Raw genomic sequence first — 18,240 nt, forward strand, 5'->3', positions numbered from 1 at the left:
AACCCTTTCTGCGTAATTTAGAATGTATGTTCTTCCGAAATTCAGGAAACCTAGAATTAACTGTAAGTTTTTCAGCGTTTTTGGAGGTTGGAGCAGCGCACACTTTTCTAAAAAGTTGTCTGCCAGGCTTTTGCCTTCACTTGATAACTCGTATCCCAAGAATAGGACGTTGAGGTGTGCAATTCTTGGTTTCTTAAAATTGAATTTATACCCTTTAGAGGCGAAGCCAAGTATTATGGTATTCACTCTGTTCAAGTGACTATCCAAGTCCTCGTCTGTTAGATAGATGCCATAGACATAAGATAATGCCTCATCATCATACGTTTGTAGTAACTATGTTACTCTGGCTGAAAATAACCCCAGACTATTCTTGAATCCCTGGGTGAGACGACAGAGGTGACCCTGTGTCCCCATAATTGAGAAAGCGGTCAAGTACCGGCTTTCAGGTGCAATGTTTTGACAGAAGAAACCGTTAGAAATATCTAATGTGGTTTTATATTTTTTGCGCACAATGTTATTCATTAGTGCTGCACTGTGTGCATTTTGTACTGCAAAGGTTTTGCAACAAGAATTTAAATGTCTGTAGTCCAAAACTAGACGATATGTATTGCCTGGTTTGGAGATAGGAAACAAAGGATAGTTCATTGATGAGGTGCATGTTTCAATCACCTGTTGGTATTCAAGTTGATCTAAGATCTCCTTGACCTGTTTTTAGGTCTCGTGACCTATCAATGCGCGCAAGCGCATTGAGGGAGCGAGAATTCAAGTGCTCAAAAAACTCGTGAAACCAAGGGTTTAGTTCGTGCGGTTTTCATTAAGTTCACGTGAATCACGTAAGCAAACAAGCACGCGCATTCACGGCCGCACAGCACATCAAAGGGCTTCGCCCAGCGTGCGCTCTGCGGCTTCTCCTCCCCTAATTAGCAGCTTCTCCCATGTCTCTCCGGCTTCCCTCTGGCCATTTGCCACACTCCTTGCCTCTGTCTTGCCTCCCCCTCCATTCTCCTCCCCTCGCTCGCATTCCCGCCCCCCACCAGGCTCTGCTCACAACAGGCAATCCCCCTTGTTTTTAATTGTTTCCTGCTTTCTTTGGCTCTTGTTTAAATGTCTATGTATGATCCACCCATCTGACATTTCTCCTATCCTTCATTCTGGTGTTACTCTTTCCCTTCCCTTTGGTTGCTTTCTTCCTTGTTTTGTTAATGTCGCACTTTTGTAATGTTTTGTTTTCGTGTCCGGTACATTAGTAAAAAAAATATGGTTTATGTTGCACTTGTGCTGTCCGCTACATTGGAAGTGCCTGGACACATCCTGTGAGGCAGATGAGTTCTTTAAGTGTCCGACTGGCATGCTGCTGAGGCTTCCTGCTTGATAGTACAGAGATGCACAACGCTGCACGTGGTTGCTTTGCTCGTGCAGGAACGTCAACGGGTAACAAGCTGCCGTGTTGGGTAGATTGGACGCCACACAATCCTTCACCATTCATTTTTGAAACCCTGAGTATTTCATCATTTGCGGTCCGGATGCCAAAAAGTGTAGTGGAGAGACTAGAATCAAAACGTCGCGGAAGCAAATCAGGTTTATTAGGGAAGAAACAAGCACTGGCGTTGCCAATAGGTCTCGCATTAGGAAAGTTTAACCTATTGGTATTGTAAATGACATAAACTTTCCTAATGCGAGACCTATTGGCAACGCCAGTGCTTGTTTAGCTTCTTGCTTTACTGGGTACTGCCTTTGTGCAGTTGATTGAGTTTTTAATTGGATTTCGTGGTGAGGGGAATCCTCATCCCATCCTACATGATTTTTATATAATGCTGGTGCCTGGGCTACAGCCCATTTTCCTGCATAGGTGTATTTTAAGTGAATTGGAATATGATTCGAGAAGGCTGGCATAATGATGTCTTCGCCATGTGGGCACTCCCTGACAAATTTTGTTGGCCAGTCTTTTTCAGCTAGAAGAATGTCATAACCCTTAAAGAGCTTCTCCCAAAAGAGTGCTCTTATTTTCCTAGTTATGTCACCCTCCTTCCGGAGCATTACTTCATATAAATTATGGGGTACACTAACCCTGGTATCTGCTGTTTCAACTTGACTGTACTCATTCAAGTCCACTGTCTTCAGATGATCCTTCAAGATCTTGTGAGCTATGGTGACTTCTGCTGCGCTGTCCAGCATTGTCTGGGCCCATTCCCCGTTCTTGAGTTGTGTCCTCAAGATCATCGGCATGTCTGATTTTTAGACCTGCTAACTTCTTTTTGGTGAAATGGGTTTTCTTATTTTTTGGAAAGTGTGGATCGTCTTTGGACTTCCAGCGTTCTTCCTTGTGTTCTGACCGTCCTCTTCTTTACGATTTCTGTGAGGAAGTCTGAAAGGTACGAGAGGAACATGTATCAGTATCTTGATATCTATCAGGTTTTTTCCAAATTATCCTTGTTCCTGATGTTATACCTCTTTTCAGAGGGCTCCTTTTGAGGAGACCTTCCTCTGGACTGAGAACGCTTCTTGTTAGAAGTTTGTTTAGTATTCTCCCACTTCTTTTTAGGAGTAGTGAGAGTGTTTTTAACAAAGACCTTTTCAGGACTTTCTGTTAGTTGGGGTTTGAGTGGTCTCCCACCCAAACTATCTCTTCCTAATTCTTCATAGGATTTTTCAATTATTCTGGCCAGCTCAAATGGTTGCTCAGTTACATCAATTTCTCTTATTTTCTGGCAGATCGCCATGGTTGCTGCTTCACCTTTAATATTAGCTAATGTTATGGCTGAGACCTGTTTGAAATGTTTCAGTAATTTCATACCCAGATTTAAAGCAGGCTTTGCCCCGTACTCATTTTGAATCTATTTCAGGACATCTGGTATCACCGCCATAGACGGAACACCATGTGTTTTTGTGTAGATTGCAGCAAAGACTGTACCCCAAGTGTCGCAGTCCTCCAGGTGTGGTGCGATCCCCATTGGTAAACAGATAGTTAGAATCCTGTGTTTCTCATGAGGGGTAGTATCGGGAAATACTGCCTCAATTTGAGTAATTTTCTGAGCTATCCAGAATGGAATTTGTTCTCTTTTTGCGGGCAATTTACCAATGACTGATTGTATAGTCTGTGGTGTGATTTTATTTGTGTTCCCCTGGTGAGGGGTTTGCTGTGGAATTCTTATAGGAGGTTGGACTGTTAGAGTCCGCATGACATATTGAACCAATTGTCTATGAATTTTTATTAATTGTTTTAGTTGAACTAATAGTTCTGCACCTGTCATTTCTTCAATGGCAGGATGTGGTGTATACCTGGCTAATACCGGCCATGTTGCTCCTGGTCTACCTAGTGGACCGAGCCTGGTAATGTGATTTTGATGTTGTAGGGTGCCTTTAAATCAGAGATGGTGCTCTTGGTAAGTGTAACAAGGTCCTCCACGGGGCGGACCTGAAGCGGGAAAAGAACGGGCCTCTCTTCTGCATACAGGAAACGGACAGCGGTCTAGTGCTCGGAAAAACCAGGAGGGAGGAGCCGCGGCCATACCCGGAACTAGCGGGTCAAAAAGGGCAGAGAGAGAAGTGGAAGGTGTGCGGCAGCATCTGCGGTGGAGAGCAGGAGTCGAGTGAGAGAGCGAGCAGAGGAACAGGAGAACGGGAGTCGGAGGCATGTGAGGAGCGGAGCAGGAGAGAGGAGGCGACCATCGGAGGAGGAGGCGAGGCGTGTGAGGAGCGGAGCAGGAGAGAGGAGGCGACCATCGGAGGAGGAGGCAAGGCGTGTGAGGCGCGGAGCGTGGATCAGGAGGGTGGAGGCGTGGCAGATCCACTGCACCGGGACGACTGGAGGATCCACAGTACACCTTGCACACCCGGCGGGCAAGAGGAAGAGGAAGACGCCCCAGGTCCAGACGCCACAGCCCTGAGAAGGGGTCGTGGCTCAAGGCGAGTACCGCTTGGGGGATCATTTTGGTGGGGGTGGTGGGGAGGTCTGGGGAGATAGGGCGGCTGGGTACACGGGCATAGGGTGTTTATTTGTTTTTTTTCAGATCCCAACACGCTCCTTTCCCTAACCACTCCTCACCTTGGTGACGGTTGCACTGCCATACTGTTTGAGATTCCCGGTACTGACCCCATCCTCGTTCTTTGTTTTCTCCCCTTACCCGTCGCCTGGAAGAACGAGAGACGTCCCCGAAGACCCTGGCAGCAGCGACGCAGGACCTAGAGCGAGGAGATCCCTGACTGCTTAGGTGCTATGGGCTGATTGGACGGCACACAGTCCGGAACGGACATAGAGACTGGTGTTTTGAACTATTGTATCCCCAATAAAGGAGTCACTAGACCTCATCCCCTAGTCCTTGTCTTCCCTCTCACCCTCATGACTGCCTAGGCGGTCACAAAGTGGTGTCAGAAGTGGGATCCAAAGACCGTGTGACTAATCACCCTACAATTGGTATTTGAACAGCAGGTCAAATCTGCGAAACAAGAAAGGGAAGCCCTACAGGATGCTTTACGCGAGCAGGCTACCCTATTGACTACAAACCAGCAGGTTCAAGACACGGCCATCCTACGGCTAACAGATGCGATTGTCAGCACAAGGGTGCACCCCAACGCCCCTGGGTCTGTCCTCCAGAAGTTCCAGGAGGGGACTATTTCTTTACGAACTTTGAAAGGGTCGCCACAACAGCTGCTTGGCCACCAGAGAGGTGGAGCCAATATATAGCACCTCTCCTGTCCGGAGAACTCCAAGCAGCCTATCAGGCAGCTAACCCCTCCGGTACGACCACCTATGATGAAATAAAACGTACCATACTCGAGCGACTGGGATGTGATCAAGAGTATTATCGCACCAAATTCAGGAAGGAGAAATGGTCCACTAATGGCAATCCGCAAGCACTATTTTATAGGATTAAGGATTTGGGACACCGATGGTTATCCCCTCAGGCCTCCACAATGGAGGCGGTGGTGGAAAAAGTGGTTTTGGAACAATATTTGGACGCCTTACCCTCTGCTACGCGTTCATGGGTGAAACAACACCCTAACCTGACCACTTCCTCAGCAGTAGAACTGGCTTGCGCCTTCCACAGAGCACCTGAGTTTAGGGCGGGTATGACACGGGGCCCTTTTATCACCCCACAAACCACACAGCGGCCGGAACCAAAACCCCAACCAGCCCCCTGCCCTGTTCCCAAACCATTCCAGGCTACCCCTGGCCCCGGACCGCAGTGTTATTACTGTGGGGAATGGGGCCACATTGCCCGACAATGTCCTCATCGAGCCCCAGCAGCTGAACCCATGGAGGTGGGCTATTCAAGAGGACGGATATTGGTAACCAGAGAAGGCCCCAAGCAATATAACAAGGACATCTTCCTTAATGGGAAAAAAGCAGAAAGCTCTCCTGGATACCGGGTGTCACGTGACTGTAGTAGGCCAAGCACTCATACCCCCTTCTCAGATATTGGACAATGAACAGGTCTACGTCACCTGTGTGCACGGGATACCAAAACGTATCCCGTGGCGGAAGTCCTCATGGACATATCCGGCGATCCCCAGATAAGACGGGTAGGGTTCATCCCCACCCTCCCCGAGGCCTTGATCATCGGCACTGACCACCCCAGATTTGAGCAATACCTAGACGAAGTGAACAAAAGAGACACGACATGGTTAAGCGAGGCCCCCTTCCACTACAGCAGTCCTGAAGGGACCATGGGAAAAGATAGAAAGAGCAAAAACGAAAGAAGAAAGGAAAAAACTCAATACACGCAGAGGTCCTCCCATGTTTTTCCTCTTTCTGTTACAGGTCCCGTTGAGCCAGCCCCCGTTAGCTTTCGGTCAGCTCAGCGAGATGATAGTACTCTCATACACGCATGGGAGCAAGCACAAGAGACAGAGCCAGACCAGGTAGGACCCTATTTTTGTTTTAAAAAGGGGCTGTTTTATCGAATAGTAAAAGGGGGCCTCATCCCAAAACACAACTACTAGTGCCCCGTCCCTTCCGAACACACGAACTACACCTAGCGCATAACCAAGTTGGGGGTGGTCATTTCGGGAAGGAAAACACCCTGCGCTACCTCCTGGATAGGTTCTACTGGCCCGGGGTATATCGGGATGTGGCAGCACATTGTGCGGGTTGCGTGCAATGCCAATATACGAATCCTGAAGGGGTAAGGAGGGCTCCTCTATGTCCTCTACCCATCATAGACATTTCCTTAAAAAGGGTTGTCATGGACCTGGTAGGTCCGTTTCCAACATCGGCCAGAGGCTATAAATACATACTGGTCATTGTGGATTATGCCAGTAGGTATCCGGAAGCCTTTCCCTTGTCCAACATGACCACCCCGGCCATTGCCCGGGCTATGATCTCCCTGTTTTCACGGGTGGGTTTTCCATCAGAGATCCTTACAGACCAAGGGACCCCTTTTATGTCCTGTGTCATGGCCCAGGTCTGTGAGCTCCTGGGCATATGCCGCCTGCGCACTTCAGTCTACCACCCCCAGACAGATGGCCTTGTGGAACGCTATAATAAGACCATAAAACACATGCTCTGCAAGTTCATCTCAGAAACCGTGAGGGATTGGAACCAGAAACTACCCCTTGTCCTTTTTGCAGTCAGAACACATGAGCAGGGTTCAACTGGTTATTCCCCGTTCGAGGTACTGTTCGGGAGAAAGCCTTGTACATTGCTGGACATGGCCGCCGAGCAATGGGAAGACGAAGAGGGACAACCCCTAACCAAATATGCATCAGACCTAAAAACAGCGATCACTAGGATATGGGGTCTCGTACACGAGAACCCAGAAAAAGCCAAAAGAGGTATTATGACTGAAATAGTCAACTCAGAGAGTTCTATCCAGGGGATAAGATACTCCTCCTACTCCCATCCTCAGACACCAAGCTGTTAACCAAATGGCAAGGCCCATACACTATTGAGAAAAAAATAACACCAGTGACCTACAGTGTTTTACTACCTCACCGACCCAGAGGCAAACAGACATATCATGTCAATTTGCTGAAGAAATGGGAGGACCCCACCAGGGGGGGCCGTGTTGTCCATCTGTACAGAAAGGCCCCTAGAAATCCCTACCGTAGAGACCGGTGCGTCTCCTGCCGAGAAGCCTCCCACAGGAGGCATACTATCCCCTGAGCAGCGGTCACAATTACAGGACATACTGACGTGCTTTCCTAACCTCTTTTCATCCATGCCAGGGTTAACATCCCTGGTACAACATGACATAGTAACACCCACCCCACCATTATAAGACAAATACCCTATAGGATTCCGGCAGCACGTAGAGAGGCCGTGGAGAATGAGGAAACTGCTATGTTACACTCACAGATTATAGAGCCATCTACGAGTAATTGGTGCTCCCCTATTGTAATAGTACCAAAACCGGATGGGAGTCTGCGCTTTTGTATAGACTTCCGCCAAGTCAACAGCATCACCAAGTTTGACTCCTATCTGATGCCAAGAGTGACAAATTAATCGAGCGACTGGGCAAACCAAGATACCTGCCCACCCTGGATCTCACAAAGGGCTACTGGCAAATACCCCTGACCCCACAAGCCAGGGAAAAGACCGCTTTCTCCACCCCCTCCGGTCTCTACCAATTTAAAGTTCTCCCTTTTGGCCTTCACGGGGCGCCTGCAACGTTCCAACGGTTGATGGACAACCTATTGAAACCACACTCGGAGTACGCTGCGGCCTATTTGGACGACATAGTCGTATTTAGCCCGAGTTGGGCAGAACACCTCGACCAACTGGCCGCTGTGTTTTCAGCCATTCAGGCCGCAGGGCTTAAGATAAACCCAAAGAAATCCTTACTGGTCACAGACTCCATACAGTATCTTGGGTATACGATACAGAACGGCCTAATCAAACCCCAAATGAATAAGATCGAAGCTATCAAATCAATCCCCAACCCCAAAACCAAACGAGACATCCGCTCTTTCTTGGGATTTATCGGTTACTATAGACGCTTTATTCCCAACTTTTCCTCCTTGGCCAGCCCCTTAACCAACCTCCTAACAAAATCATTCTCTTCCCGAATATCCACCTGGACTAGCACCCATGAAAAAAGTTCCAAGACCTAAAAAACGCCATCTGTACAGCACCAGTATTACATTGTCCTGACTTCGACAAACCTTTCATACTACAAACCGATGCTTCAGGGCTAGTTCTGGGTGCCGTGTTCTGCCAGCCCGACTCACAAGGGGATCTCAAACCCCTCCTGTACATCAGCAGGAAACTGTTTCAACGTGAGATAGCGTACTCTACAATCGAGAAAGAGTGCCTGGCCATTAAATGTGCAATCGAGGCTCTTCTATACTATCTATTGGGACGTCCCTTTTCTGTGCTCACTGATCAACAACAACAACGACAGCAACACCACCACCCTCCTGGGCAACCTCGCCAACCTCGGACTCATGCAACTGGTAAACACCCCCACCCACTACGCCGGTCACACGCTTGACCCCGTCTTCTCCTCTAGCAAGCACTTCTCCTTCAGCCACTCCACCGGACTACACTATACTGATCACAGCTGCGTCCACTTCAGCTTCAGAAGAACCACGACCCACCACCACCCACAACAGGCCCCCCGAAGGAGCTGGAGCAAGATCACCGCCGACCAGTTCACCACGTCCCTCAGCCAGAACCCTCCCACCAGCACAACGGACCTCAACGAAGCAGCCCGCATCTTCACACAGTGGCTCACCAACTGCGCAGATGACCTCGCACCACTGAAGAACCCTCCCAGCAGACCCGGTAGCAAGAAAGCCTCTTGGTTCACCGACGAACTCAAAAACTCCAAGAAGAACTGCCGCACCCTCAAGAAAGCCTGGCGCCACGATCAGACCTCAGAAAACATGACTGCCCTCAAGAACGCCACCCGCAAACACCACCAACTGATCCACACCACCAAAAGAACAACACTCAAAGAACGACTGGACAACAACACCCACAACAGCAAGGAACTCTTCAGCATCGTCAAAGAGTTCTCCAACCCCAGCACCGGAAACAACGACATCACCCCCTCGCAAGACCTCTGCGACTCACTCGCCTCCTTCTTCCACCGCAAGATCGCCGACATATACAACAGCTTCGGTGCACCCACCATGCACCCAACTACCGAACCAGCACCCCCCATCACCACCCTCCGCACCTGGACCCCAGTCAGCACCGAAGGCACCACCCGCACGATGAACACCATCCACTCCGGATCCCCAACCGACCCCTGCCCCCACCACGTCTTCAACAAGGCCGACTCCATCATCGCACCCCAACTCCGGGACATCATCAACATCTCCTTCAACACTGCCACCTTCCCGGAGAGCTGGAAGCATGCCGAGCTCAGCGCCCTCCTGAAGAAGCCGACTGCGGACCCCACCGACCTCAAGAACTTCCGCCCGATCTCGCTCCTCCCTTTTCCTGCCAAAGTCATTGAGAAGACCGTCAACAGATAGCTCACCGCCTTCCTTGAGACGAACGGATCCCTCGACCCCTCGCAGTCCGGTTTCCGAGCCAACCACAGCACCAAGACCGCCCTGATCGCAGCCACCGATGACATCAGATCCCTGCTCGACAACGGGGAAACAGCGGGCCTCATCCTCCTGGACCTCTCTGCAGCGTTCGACACCGTCTGCCGCCGCACCCTAGCACAGCGCCTCAGCAACATCGGAATCGAAGAGAAGGCACTGGAGTGGATCATCTCGTTCCTCGCCGGAAGAACCCAGAGAGTCCGCCTCCCCCGTTCAGATCCGAGGCCACCGAAGTCATCTGCGGCATACCACAAGGATCATCACTCAGCCCAACCCTCTTCAACATCTACATGAGCCCTCTCGCAGCCATCGCACGCCAACACAACCTCAACATCATCTCCTACGCCGACGACACCCAGCTGATACTCTCCCTCACCAATGACCCCGCCACCGCCAGAGCCAGCCTCCACGAAGGGATGAAAGACGTCGCCGAGTGGATGAAGAACAGTTGCCTGAAACTGAACTCAGACAAGACGGAAGTCCTCATCCTGGGATCATCGCCCTCCGCCTGGGATGACTCCTGGTGGCCCCCTACCCTGGGCACCACTCCCAAGCCAACGGACTACGCACACAACCTAGGCTTTATCCTGGACTCCTCCCTCTCGATGACCAGACAAGTCAACGCGTTTCATCATCGTGCTTCAACACCCTGCGCATTCTCCGCAAGATCTTCCGATGAGTCCCCACCGAAACCAGGAAGACGGTCACCCAAGCACTCGTCACCAGCCGACTGGACTACAGGAACACCCTCTACGCGGGGACCACAGCCAAACTACAGAAAAGACTCCAGTGCATACAGAACGCCTCCGCACGACTCATCCTGGACATCCCCCGACACAACCACATCTCCGTCCACCTGAGAGACCTGCACTGGCTCCCCGTCAGCAAGAGGATCACGTTCAGACTCCTCACCCACGCACACAAGGCTCTCCATGACCTGGGCCCCAAGTACCTCAACAACCGGCTGACTTTCTACACGCCCACCCGCCAGCTACGATCGGCCAGCCTCGCCCTCGCCGCCGTACCACGCATCCGCAGATTCTTCTCCTACCTGGCGGCCAAGACATGGAACTCCCTCCCCATCCACCTACGGATGACCCAGGACCATCTCTCCTTCAGGAAGCAACTCAAGACCTGGCTTTTCGAGCAGTGACGGACCCCTCCCCCCCAGCGCCTTGAGACCCCTCCGGGTGAGCAGTGCGCTATACAAATTATGTGATTGATTGATTGATTGATTGATCACACCCCCCTTACATGGCTATGAGAAACAAAGACACCAATCCACGTGTACTGAGATGGTTTTTGGCATTGTAACCCTTTTCCTTCCAGACTCTGCATGTTCCGGGCTCCCAGCAAGTCAGCGCGGACTACTTGTCCAGGAATCCACACACCGAATGGCCCCAACGTCCATTCCTGAGGGGGGAGATGTGTAACAAGGTCCTCCACGGGGCGTGCGGGAAGAGAACGGGCCTCTCTTCTGCATACAGGAAATGGACAGCGGTCTAGTGCTCGGAAAAACCAGGAGGGAGGAGCCGCGGCCGGACCCGGAACTAGCCGGTCAAAAAGGGCAGAGAGAGAAGTGGAAGGTGTGCTGCAGCATCCGCGGTGGAGAGCAGGAGTTGAGTGAGAGAGCGAGCAGAGGAGCAGGAGCACGGGAGTCGGAGGCATGTGAGGAGCAGAGCAGGAGAGAGGAGGCGACCATCGGAGGAGGAGGCGAGGTGTGTGAGGAGCAGAGCAGGAGAGAGGAGGCGACCATCGGAGGAGGAGGCGAGGCGTGTGAGGAGCAGAGCAGGAGACAGGAGGTGACCATCGGAGGGGGAGGCGAGGCATGTGAGGAGCGGAGCACGGAGCAGGAGGGAGGAGGCGTGGCAGATCCACTGCACCGGGAAGACTGGAGGATCCACAGTACACCGTGCACACCCGGCGGGCAAGAGGAGGAGGAAGACGCCCCGGGTCCAGACGCCACGGCCCTAAGGAGGGGTCGTGGCTCAAGGCGAGTACCGCTTGGGGGCTCATTTTGGTGGGGGTGGTGGGGAGGTCTGGGGAGGTAGGGCGGCTGGGTACATGAGCATAGGGTGTTTATTTGGTTTTTTTCAGATCCCAACACGCTCCTTTCCCTAACCACTCCTCACCTTGGTGACGGTTGCACTGCCTTACTGTTTGAGATTCCCGGTACTGACCCCATCCTCATTTTTTGTTTTCTCCCCTTACCCGTCGGCTGGAAGAACAAGAGACATCCCCGAAGACCCTGGCAGCGGCGACGCAGGACCTAGAGTGAGGAGATCCCTGACTGCTTAGGTGCTTAGGGCTGATTGGAAGGCACACAGTCCGGAACGGACCTAGAGACTGGTGTTTTGAACTATTGTATCCCCAATAAAGGAGTCACTAGACCTCATCCCCTAGTCCTTGTCTTCCCTCTCACCCTCATGACTGCCTAGGCGGTCACAGTAAGTTAGTGGAATTTCAATGTCATCGAAAGGAACGTATTCCGTTGGATGATCCTCTACTTTGTAGAAGTGAAACACATGCAATACTGCATTTGCTTCAGGGAATACTATCCATGAATAGAATACCTCTGTCTGCCGATATTTGTGTGCCTCCATGACAAAAATTACCCTACCACCTCTTGATGATAGGCCATTTGTTATAAGCTTTATAGTGATGGTTTTCTTTAGATTTTCCGGGATGATTATAGCATCCGGGGTGGCTTCTTGGAAACCTGTAACGTCTAAACCCAGTTGGTTTGCAGTTGCTGCAGCTCCACCGGTTGCGTTGTTGCGTCTTGTAGGTCTACCGTTCTTGGTATTGCTATCTGACATTTTTGTTTAATGAAAGTTTGCAGAGCAAGTTTCAAGGAAACAAAGATAAGGTGCACAATATTTTGGAACACTGTATCCTTCAACGTTGAACAAACCAAAAAATAATACATAGGATTTTCGTCCTACTCAGTTATGGCGGATATTTTATCCTTTTACCAACTCCAGACGTCTATTGGAGTATTTTACGGGAAAAAGGGGGTCTCTGTGAAAAGCACGACTGAGTTACTCTAGTATCTAGCGTTAAATTAGTGCCTTACCAAACGTTGGGCGCCATGTAGTGTAGTTTCTATATTCCCAATAGGCTCTGCGAATTGGAATAATATATCCTATAGATTTGACGTAGGATTGAGGTCGACTAGGTCTCTATCGAATATCTTAGACTTAATTGTGAGTGCCAGCTAGGTCAGAGGTCACTAGAAACTTTCTCGACTAAACAAGAAGGCATTCGTTTCTGACAACCAAATAAACATGACAACTTTGTTTCCCCAAGATAAAAACGTATCTTCAGAGTCGTAGAAACAATAGATAGATAATTTACTCAGTCAAACGTGTATGCTTCGTTTCATCAGAGGTGCAGAGAAATAGAGAGACAGGCGTTTTGAATAAAAGGACTTATTGAACAGTCTTCTTTCTCATGCAAGTAAAGTGAACTACTACAATCGTAATACTGGTTGCAAAGTATAATGCGTACAGTAAGAAGAGTATTATAAAATAATACTGTAAAAGCATGGTATGGTTTCTAAGCCATAAAATACATACATAAATAACAATAGCTAAAAGTACTCAACTGGTGCTTCTAAAATACGCCTACCCCAATGTACCTAACCTAAGTCTAGTACGAGGGATGAAGTAAGTGTGGTGTAGCATAGGTTTAGTTTCTTTGCCAAGAATCTATCCAAGATTTCTCTTAGGGTCTAATCAGCTCCGTACCTTGGTTTTAGAATGAAGGAGGTCTGGTATCTCTGTCTCAGGACTCAATTTCCCAACTCCCCACAAGGGGAGCTTGGAAACACTGGAGCTGAATTCTCAGTGAGAGAAAGGCAGCCTCTTGATCAGTGCGTCAGCTGGAGGGTCGGCTTTCTTCAGCACTTGCTTTAGCGAGCTGCGTCGGGCAAGTAGATAGTCGAGCTGCTCCAAACAACTGTGTGTTTGCTAGGGCAAGTGTAGGCATATTTATACCTTGAAGGTGCCTAGTTTGACGTAAAGTCGGACATAATAACGTCACCAAAGAACCCCAAGGGAATGGTAGTTCTTTGAAGACTCTATGAGTTCTAGGACAAATCAATATTCAAGTAAGGGGATGTCCCTGACTGCTGAAGCCGAGTTTTCCAAGAAATTGTTGTGGCTTTTTGGAACGAGTGGAAGTAACCATGCCTGTATTTGGACTGCATAGGCTATGTCTAAATATTGTTATGATTTCTATGCCTATATAAGGGCAATGTGAATTGTACCTATATAAGGGCATGAATTGGTAAATTACACTTGGATCCTAAAACGCTATACAACAGTATCTTATCTTGTCTATCAAGGAAGCTCTGACGAACAAAGAAACTTAACTTGACAATTTCAAGATGGCTACCACTATTCCCGAATAGTGCGCGAGCTCTGTAGCTTCTTGCAAAATGTACTTTTCTGAATTGGGCTCCAATCCCTATTCATTGTGCATTCTCCACAGGCGTGAAGCCATTCGCCAAGAGGTCGATGTTCCAGGAAAAACACCAACCTTTCCATCTCGGGCTGAACCTGAATCAGGGCATTGCCTTAGCAAGCCTGTTGTGCATGACATAGTGCCATAATTGGCACCACACCCCACCCCTCAAAACAACAGAGCGTGCATGATGATGAATAAATATACTACACAACTTTGTTTGGGAAAATATTGCTGCAGGATTATTCCATACAAAAGTATGCAATATGGTGGGTTATCTTACGGGCGATCCAAGGGCAGGCAGCGGTCACCAACCTATGCTGTCCCGCCTGCCTGATGAGCCAAGCACTGTGGAGAACCCAATCAGTGCTACCTTATGGGGTGATCCTATTTGCCGTATCACGTGACACATTGGTTCCTTATTACTCACGCCCTTTCAGGGCAGAGCGTAGCAAGGCAAACCCCCGGTTGCTCAGGCCCACAACCGCCCGAAGGACTAATGGGGCGCTGACTCATTCTTCCAGGATCCTGCCATGAGGCTCCTAGTATTTGGCTCTGGCACCTCTATTGTGCCCCTCAGAGGTACCCTTCTGTACCCATCTGCTTCCAGATCACCCTGTTTGTTAGGTTACCGCTCCAACAACCCCCCTGTCTACTTTGGCTATCAGGGCGAGAAGTTTTATACTTAAATGAAGCAACCCGTAACCTGCCCATGGATTAGAGTGCATATATTTTGTTGAGGTTGACCCGACATTTGCACAGTCCTTTTTGATTGCTAAATCATGGTGCACAGGAATGTTCATAACTAGAAGGATGTGACAATGAGCGAGTGTGTCCTCATGCACTTGCCATATATCCCTTATTACTTATGGGAATTTCACCTGCTCAGTTCCCTCTGTGGTGAAACCCCCTAGGCTTTCTGGGTTTGTGATTCTGTCTGATTTAATCCAGTGTGCACTGTCTGCAATATAGTGCCTAACATTCAGGATTGACTAAGCCCTTTTTTACCCCCATACTAGATTATTCCCAAATTCGGGGGGTTCACACTGCCCACCCTGTGCAGCCCCAGCAGTGGAAAAATTACCTGCTCTGTTAAATTTTAACTTTCTTGAATACTGGACGTGCCAAATGTTCTTTTTACATAGTAGCCATTTGTGCTTGACACCTTGTTTCCCCAATTATTGGGACAGCAGCACACTATGTTGGCTGACAGCCTCCCCACCCAGCCTAGCTAATATAGCTATCTGCAGGGCCATACTGGGAACCAAAACCGCCCCTGGCAAAGTGCTTGGCCAGCCCCCTCCCCCTCCCTCCGGGGGTTGGGGTTGCAGCCGAGCTCTTTGCCAGGACCGGTTTGCGGCCGATTTTGTTACAGGGCCGATTTTGCAGCTATGCTGCAAAAACGGCCCAAAACCGGCCCCCACCCGTGCGGCGCACCAGGGAATTGCCCGGTGTCCGCTACGGCCAGTCCAGGCCTGGCTATCTGGGCGGGGCATTTGAGCTTCTGGAGTGTACTTACTTGCCCCGTTGACCAGACAATTGCCCAGACCTCTTTGATTGCTAAACCCTGGTGAACACATTAATGGTGTCAATCTGGTTTGAAAGAATATATGTATTGTGCCCACTATTGGAGACACCTCACCCTTTCATGGGGTGACAACTTACGCAGCTCACCAGGCTTGCCTAACTGCCGTGCGATCACAGATGCACAGTACCTGCTATCCAGCTGTGACCCTAGATGCTTAAACCAGCAAGCGTGTCGGAATCCAAGATTCCCAATTTCATGTTTAGCTGCAGCCCACCTTCAGTGGATCCGCTGGAACCCCTCTGCATCCCTGCAAATGACCTTGTTACTTAATACCGCTCCTTAATGCCCTTGCCTGTCACTCAACCTCACCTGGCAACAAAATGCCCAGCAGCTTGGTGAAGAGGATTTTTTAGCCCAACGTACCCCAGCCAGCCTGTGTTTCCAGCATGCATCCTTTATAGGGGCTCCAGTTCATGTGAAGTGTGGGTCACTGTCCTGGCAAGGCATACCAATAGCCTGTCGCAACTGGCACACAATTTTCACCTGGGCGTACCTCTAAATGAGAATGGCTCTACACAGCCGTAAGGCCAGAGACACACATATATTAAACCTATTACTATTACTGGTTTTTCCCACTTGGCGCCCTTCTGGTTGGTGATGCGGAACCTCCTACCCAGCATAAGCTGACAGTCTAGCGTTGCCGTCACATCACCCATGTCCCTCGAATCACCCGCCATCCTCCTCTGCAATAGTCATACTACTAAGTGGGCACTCAATTCAACATCCCTCCTTTCCTGACGGACTGTTGCCTGTTCAGGTTAATCTGTGGTGACTGCACCCAGACTTCCCAGACCACTTCATTGCTGACAATGTGGGCAGATTGCTGGCATTGAGGGAATCTCACGCTTGCAACTTGCAACTACAGCAATTATTTAAATTAAAATGATACTGTGCATCTGAATGAACTATGCACAGGTAATTGAAACGCTCACATGTACAGTTGCTGTGAACAACAAGGTGATGGACAAGATGTTTTGGGGGGGCAAGTTAGCATAGCTAAATTATTCCTTGATGTTCTATGTGGGTTCAACCCCACTTAAAGAAATGCTTTCTTTCTTGGTGTAGGTGATGCAGCCTGCATATACTACGCTAAGAACAGAGTGCACTTGCTCTGTGATCCCCTGGCTGCTTGTCTGGCCTTCCTTTATGCTCAGGGATACCTAAGGCAACGCTTCAATTCTGAAATGATGGGACTGTGCAAGAACTGTAATAAGTCTTCGCCTACATAAGTCACCCAACAAACAAGTTGGCCCTGACTAACCTGGTGTTCTGATGCCAGACTTGGAAAAGCCTTTCCCACGTTCTGTCAACTCCTGTGCTGTTCTGCGCACACTCTTCTCAAGCCATATACATTGCACAACTTAAAACTGCACAGGGTCGCTTATCCATCACCCAACCTAAGCCCCTTTTTGAAACAACATTTGACCAACTTGCGCAAGTGGTCATTTGGCTGAAAGCCCAGTAGGGCCTAGCCATGACTATGAGTTGGGAGCTACCTCACTGTGAGGACCCTGCTTGCGGAGAGGTTAGAACATGTGGCCTTCCACCAGGAGGGTTTCTTCACGTAATATTCTGACCATTATTCCTGAAAGGAATTCCCTGTGTGCAGTTAAAACCGTATAGTTCTACCCACAATGAGAGGGTCCCATTACATTGATACATTGATATCTAGATTCCCAGTGTCATGTCATAATGCAGCCCACCAGTTTGTGGGTCCTGCCAGGACCCTTCTGCCTCTTGTCCGTTACCCCGGTATGTGATATATCTCAATTAACGTAGGTGCCTGTCAATCTACGCTGCCATAAAGGACCACTCAGACCAGAAGAGTGTCCCAAAAACCTGCAATCTGCAGTGTGCAGTTATTTAGCAGGTGTGTAGATCCACTGCGATATCCTCCTTGAGTCAGTTTCCATAAGTTTGTTAATAGATAAGCAAGGAAGGCCGCCTGTGCAGCACTCACTCCTACGGAATGTTTATCTGCACTGGCAAGATGAGCGCAAGAACCATATATGTTCTACCTCATGAAAGAATTGCAACTCCCTTACGAGGATTTGAAAATATTTAGTCGCGCTACCCTGTGGCCTAATGATCCTGACCCGAACACTTGCTCTGTTTTTTGTCATTGGATTGAAACATGTAGACTGAAACATATTCACATAGGAGGGGCAGAGTTGAAGTTTTAGAGCCAACCTCTTTGCTATTGTGAGCAGCGATCTAGGTACTCATCGACTCGCTACTTCCCCGTCTGCAGCTCCGCGTGGGGGCCAATCTGTTCCTCCCCCCACAACCCAAACCACGCCGTTGGTCAACGACCACGCTCAGTAATTGCTGCTACTCCCAACAGCACCCTCACACCCTTTAAAATGCTCCAAACCTTGGCCTCGATCCCATCGGTCGCTACTCTGGAAATCGAATGAAAGGTGAAGACGATGCACGCACGACTCGCTCACCAACACATGCATTGTGTGCAATCTCAAGGGGTGAAATGCGGCAGAGGACAAGGCTCCTCCAACTGTAGCTCACCCACTGACTTGGCCAAGACTGCCCGAGACCTCAGCTCCACCCTGGCATCCCCGAGTTTTGGGTAGAGGGGCCCGCTGTCTGTGCGAACCCTCTCTGCGGCGATAAACTGGACCCGGCCCGCCCTCAGCGAGAGCCCGCCACTCCCGGCTCGGTCGCCCAATGCC

The sequence above is a fragment of the Lissotriton helveticus genome, chromosome 1_1 (assembly GCF_964261635.1).
Source record: "Lissotriton helveticus chromosome 1_1, aLisHel1.1, whole genome shotgun sequence".
NCBI lineage: Eukaryota > Metazoa > Chordata > Amphibia > Caudata > Salamandridae > Lissotriton > Lissotriton helveticus.